Genomic DNA, 6,908 nt, shown 5'->3' with positions numbered 1-6,908 from the left:
CATTTTTTTTTAAAAAAAATATTTATTAAAGTTTTACAAAAGCATAGGTACAAAAACACATGAAAAAAGAAAATACATGAAAAAAAATACATGAAAAGAGAAAAAAATAAAAATGAAAAATACAACATACAAAAGACAAAGAAAAAATAAGAAAAAGTTAAAAACAAATCCGTTTTTCATAACTTTAAACTCCTTTGCTTGTTTCTTTGACCTCACACCTCCCCTTTTTGTATTCCCATTTACATAATCAAGTCAGCAAATCCTTACCCTCTTTCATTTACCTTAACTCTATATCTTAACATTTTATAACTCTATGTTTTCATCCATTATTAATTCATTTTTGCATATTCTTGTTAACTTTGTTGCTAATACCACTTATTTTCAATCCAACATCATTTTAACATTCATTAATTTTACAGTGTTTCTGCAGATAGTCTTTAAATTTCTTCCAATCTTCTTCCACCAACTCTTCTCCCAGGTCTCGGGTTCTGCCAGTCATTTCCACCAATTCCATATAGTCCATCACCTTCATCTGCCACTCTTCCAGGGTGGGTAAATCTTGTGTCTTCCAATACTTTGCAATAAGTATTCTTGCTGCTGTTGTTGCGTACATAAAGAAAGTTCTGTCCTTCTTTGGCACCAATTGGCCGACTATGCCCAGGAGAAAGGCCTCTGGTTTCTTCAGGAAGGTATATTTAAATACCTTTTTCATTTCATTATATATCATCTCCCAGAAAGCCTTAATCCTTGGGCACGTCCACCAAAGGTGAAAGAATGTACCTTCATTGTCTTTACATTTCCAACATTTATTATTGGACAAATGATAGATTTTTGCAAGCTTGACTGGTGTCATGTACCACCTGTAAATCATTTTCATAATATTCCCTCTTAAGGCATTACATGCCGTAAATTTCATACCGGTGGTCCACAACTGTTCCCAGTCAGCAAACATAATGTTATGTCCAACATCTTGTGCCCATTTAATCATAGCAGATTTAACCGTTTCATCCTGCGTATTCCATTTTAACAGCAAGTTATACATTCTTGAAAGTATCTTAGTTTTGGGATCTAACAGTTCTGTTTCCAATTTTGATTTTTCCACCTGGAAGCCAATTTTTTTATCCAAATTGTAGGCCTCTCTTATTTGATAATAATGTAGCCAACAAACATTAAAAGCTTCCCTAAACAGGGCTGCATTCATATGTCTTCTAAAAGTCTGGTAGTTGTTGTTCTCTTTGACATCTGGTGGGAGGGCATTCCACAGGGCAGGTGCCACTACCAAGAAGGCCCTCTGCCTGGTTCCCTGTAACTTGGCTTTTCACAGCGAGGGAACCGCCAGAAGGCCCTTGGTGCTGGACCTCAGTGTCCGGGCTGAACGATAGGGGTGGAGACGCTCCTTCAGGTATACTGGTCTGAGGCCGTTTAGGGCTTTAAAGGTCAGCACCAACACTTTGAATTGTGCTTGGAAACGTACTGGGAGCCAATGTAGGTCTTTCAAGACTGGTGCTATGTGGTCTCGGCGGCCGCTCCCTGTCACCAGTCTAGCTGCCACATTCTGGATTAGTTGTAGTTTCCGGGTCACCTTCAAAGGTAGCCCCACGCAGAGCGCATTGCAGTAGTCCAAGCGAGAGATAACCAGAGCATGCACCACTCTGGCAAGACAGTCCGCGGGCAAGTAGGGTCTCAGCCTGCGTACCAGATGGAGGTGGTAAACAGCTGCCCTGGACACAGAATTGACCTGCGCCTCCATGGACAGCTGCGAATCCAAAATGACTCCCAGGCTGCACACCTGGTCCTTCAGGGGCACAGTTACCCCATTAAGACCCAGGGAGTCCCCCCCCTGCCCCCCCCAAAACAGTACTTCGGTCTTGTCAGGATTCAACCTCAATTTGTAAGTGTATTCAGGGGTTTATGGCTAAGAAAACATGCATAGGATTGTATCCTCAATGTGGCTTTAATAGCCATAAAGGTCTTTCCCTCATTTCTCATGTTCCAGGATCATCACAGTTTCCCACAAGGTTGACTCTGACAGTACAATAATTAATTACATTTGATCCATTAATTTCTCCACAAGCCTCGATGGAGGGAGTAAGGTTACCAGGCCAAGCTGACCCAAATTCATTATTTCCTTTATAAGTGACTTTATACAGCAACAGCATTTCTTAAGGATTTACAACACCATACAGAATTTTACAGATTTTACATTTTACAGACGGGGAACTTGTTTGAGGCCAACCAGTGTCATAGCCATGAGTAAACAGGGATTTGAATCAAGGTCTCCCAAACCCAACTGCAGCACTCTCAGGGCTAGCCCAATATATTTTGCTAGGTGAGTCAAGAGACAAAAGGACGACACCATCTCCCCATTGCATGAACAGAAGCCAACTGGACTGGCAGCTGAATCTTAATGCAACACTGACAAATTGACAGCATCCTCCAACATACCAGATGCAGCCGGCTAATTTAGGGGGCTCAGGAGGAGCAACATATCTGCCCCCCCATATTTGCTGCCTGGGGTGGTCACCTTCCTCTGTTTATTCGTAGGGCACCCAAACACTCTGTTCAGTTTGCTTTCACCAGATCTTGCTTCCATTCTTCTCTGACCAATAAGGACACACCAAGTCCCTTTTGATGGAGAGTTGGGCTGAAAAGTCCTACCTCATTTTTTTTCCTATAACAGTTGCAATGTCCTGTCATGTGCAAACCCTTCCCACCTAATTCCAGCTGGTTGTGGGAACTCTGTACATGCTTCCGTTTACTGAATAATATATTTTGAGTTAAGCTCTGGCTCAAGCCCTTGACTTGTTTCTGGTGGTCCTACTGATTTGGAGGACTCCTCCATCTCTGTTAAGAGAAGGATGCCTGTACAGGCTTTACTTCTCCTGTTGGCAGAAGAGGGAAGGAGGTGCTCACACAAACCTGGGGCAAAAATGTGCAGATCTGGCACTGATGTGGTTTGATAGCACACGGTTGAGTCTGTGCCTAAGTTTCTGTTCTTAGACGACTAACTTGTCCCCAGCGAATTCAGCACATTGTTTGCAGCAGTGGCTAGCCCAATACCTTGAGAAACCCTAAAAGCATCAGGGTATGAGGGGACACACTCCCCCTTATTATATGTATGGTGTTTCTGTTTAAAATTTTGTGGCTGGCCATGCCCCACGGCTGCCATTTTGTGAATGGTTGGATTCCCAACAGCAGCCATTTTGTGGTGGCTCCTGTCAAAATTCCAAATGTGTCCACAGGGGCAAAACTTTAGGGACTTTTGCACTACTGATTTTTATCCATCATTGTAGTCAGACATTAAAAATGCACTTATAATGTCACATTTTTTTATTTAGTATTCAAGCACACACAAACTTATTTTTTTGAGGTCTTCAGTAACAGATAGAGCCTCTGTCAGCAAAAACTGGGTCATTCTAGCTTAGAAGGTAATTCATATTCAACACTTGCCCTGCAAGGAAAAGAGGTCTGAACTCTAGCCCTAAAAACATACCTGTAGCCACAAAGCTTATGAGGAACTTCCTTCAAAAAAGCTCACCGACTTCCACATTCAGTAGATAAGATGATGAAGAGTCTATCCACAAACTAGTTTAACCATTATTCCTCTCTTCACTTGAGAAAGACCTTGGGAATTGTAGTTTGGCAGGGAAGCACTTTAAATTATAACCAGCACCAAAACTACAATTATAATCAGCACCAAATGACAATTCTCAGTATTCTCTGAGGAAATAAAACCAATGAATGCCATGACACTGTGGGCCTTCAGAGAGAACTTCAGTGTGGACTGAGTGTGTCAGGCTTTAAAGTAAATTAAAAAAAAAATTGCCTTCTGCCCTGAGAGGCAATCACACTGAGCTTTACCAAAAAAATGAAAGCGCTAAAAGCACTGCCTCCAAACAGGTTATGTTTGAAATAACTAAAAAAGGTTTGTTATGGAGCCAACTTTACTCTGCATATTAGCAAGCTAAGGTGTTTTTTTTAATGAAAAAAAATTGGCCTGAGGAAGGTTTATGTTACAACTGATGCCAGACTATCTCCTTATAGAATTTTCTAACACTTAGGTTTGCCAGATTTGATTTTTTTTTTAATGGCCTTGCTCCTGTGGCTTTGACAGCAGCCTGATGTACACAAACTAAGCATCTTTTCTATATCACTTTGGCTGCAATTCTATCCTTTCCTGCTAGGAAGTCTTATTTAACTCAGATAAGGCTTATTTCTCCATGGCAGAAAATGCTGCTTCTGCTCACTTTCAGTGTCTGAAGCTGCTGCTAAAGAGACAGGAATGGGGCCAGGAAAAAATGTGGAAACCTTATGCTGTTTCCATGAGCATCTGTTGCCTGCTAGATTCAGGTTTCTTAGTAAACATTCGATTTGGGCACAGAAAGCAGTATCAAATAAACCCATCTGAGACATCTCTCCTTATGACCGTGATCAAGGCCCATCACCTTCCTTCCAATTTGCTTACATCTTGGGAACAGGAGTTCTCCGGTGGCCTAGCTAATGGCAATGGCGGTGTCTCGATTTGTTTGTTTTTTTAAAACACTGCTATTACTGCTTGTTAAATGATAGCTGAGGCATTGCAGAAAGCAATTTAAAGTGTGTAAACATCTGAATTCCTTCCAGTTTTTGGTGGTGGTGTTTTTTTTTAGAGAGAGAGAGGGAAAAAACCTTCATGTCACCAGTTTCGAAGCATGGCATAAAACCAAAACAACCCAACATGACATTTATGACAGACAATATACACATAGATTTGGGGGCAAAAAAAAAAGTGACACTTTTACTCTACAAGTACAAAGACGCAAACAAAAAACACTCAAGCTACGTCAGTCCAATGGGGTTGAGTCAATGCTTTTTGTTTCTTGTGCATCATCGTGTGTAACAATTGGCGTTTGTTAGTTTAATTGTCCCAGTGTTCCTTAGTTTGGCTGTTATCCTCAACCAATTCATATCACAGATGTCTCACTGATGAGAAGAGCAACAAAAATTGAGGTAAATAATGGAGCTGAAATCTCCATCTTATAACCTTGCCCACAGAGTTTGTTGTGCTTTAACTCTGATTTTTCCACCTCCTCTGTTTGACTATGGTTCAAACATTTCTCAGGGCTGAGCCCATTAGAACAAAACTCTGACAAAATATGTCTCTTCCACATTCAAAACATGGAGATGGAAAGGGAAATGTGTCCCCTTTGTTCTCGTCACATCATTGCATACCTGCTTTTTAGCAAGCGTACCCAGGAGGCCCAGCTCCCATGAGACTCTTGTACTTCTAAGTCTGCAGTCTTATGCATGTTTTATTATTAAATAAGGCCCATTATTCAAATAACAACGCACAGGATGGAGCACAGAATAGAGAAGTTTGACAAAGCGTGACTGTTCCTTGCACATACATGTCATGAAGGCAGAAGCTGATGAATTAGTCCCTTCCACATGACTCTTAACAGGTACAAGAGACCTCTCAAGTCTGAAGCTGCTGAACAGTTACCAGGCTTTAAACTGGACCTGTTAAAAAGTAGTTTGATTAATTAACAAATGATGATGTTTATCTCTATGCCACAAAAAGCTTCATGTGCTAGTTCCTGCATATGAACTTCAATTAAAATGCACAGGTACAGGTCAGCCCATTTTTTCACTGGCTACTTGGTAGCCCTAACCAGGACTATTTGAGAGCAAAAGATTATGGATTGCAATGTTCTGAGACTCAATATGCAAAACCAAAGTATTATTAAGCTTGCCAAAGTCCAGCTGTTGCGTTCCAGCACACTTAACTTTCTCTGGAATAAGCCCATGGTTCTCACCAACATTTTTATAAACACCTTGCACAAATATTGTGGTGGCGTAAGCATCAAGGCAGCACTGAACTTTGTCTCTTTGTATTTTCAGGTGTCCAAATCTAAACAGATACAGATCTGTCTGAAATTTAATCCAAAACTGGTTTCACTGCTACTATTAACAATCAAGCTCTGCTGCAGAACTCCTGCCAAACTAACTTCAGTTTTGTTCCAAGGTGTTGTTTCAGAATAAATTGCTAGCATTTTGTTGTCACTGCTGCAAGGCGGGATGGGTTATCTTAAAATTAAACCCTAAGCCCTACCACAACAAAGGATTCTACTGAAAAGCAGGTTTCTAGTCTTGAGTTGCATTGGATGAAGTTTCTTGGTTCTAGACTTAAACCAAGATATCTTCCATTCTATCACAGGATTCTGGTGTGACTCTGGTTTTAGAACTTTACACCACAATCCTAGGTGTCTTTACTCAGAAGTAAGTTCCCTCCAGTGTTTGATGACTCTTACTGCCAGGATTGCAGAGTACACAGGGTTTATTTACTACTGCATTAAAAATGCTCCAGCTCTTTAAACTTATCTATCAACATATATTTATGTTGAAAGGCAAGAACAACTTCTCTTGAGAAAGATTTCATTTCAGTGAATTTTTCACTATGGTAAGAATGTTAAATAGCAAGATTTTTCTTTCCTGCAGAGGGCAGTCTAATAGCATCTCTAGTGCCTTTCTGTGGTATTAACCAATACTGTACTGTACAATCTCTGGTTGGGATTTCACTCTGCTCAGGTACCAGTGCTGTTGGCAGGACCCATGTATATTTGGCTGCTAGTCAGCTCTAAAGATATCACCACACCCTGTAGAATTATAACCCAGACAGAGACTTAAATTTGTTCAATCGGTTCCTGATGTTTCCCACAATGAGGAGAGAAGCAACTCTCAGTGGATAGAGTACCTTGTAAGCACAAAGTCTAAGAACTTGCAAGTCAGAATCAGATTGCTCCCTCAGAATCCAGTCAGTCAATCTCGGCATTCAGTTTAAATGCACAGCAATCTTCTAGGCTTTTTAAGTTTGAGGAAAACATGGAAATGCGTGGTACTGGTCTTATGTAGGCAGAGTGTGGAATTTG

This window comes from Podarcis raffonei, chromosome 2 (assembly GCF_027172205.1).
Source record: "Podarcis raffonei isolate rPodRaf1 chromosome 2, rPodRaf1.pri, whole genome shotgun sequence".
NCBI classification, from domain to species: domain Eukaryota; kingdom Metazoa; phylum Chordata; class Lepidosauria; order Squamata; family Lacertidae; genus Podarcis; species Podarcis raffonei.
This window is presented reverse-complemented; position numbering follows the sequence as displayed.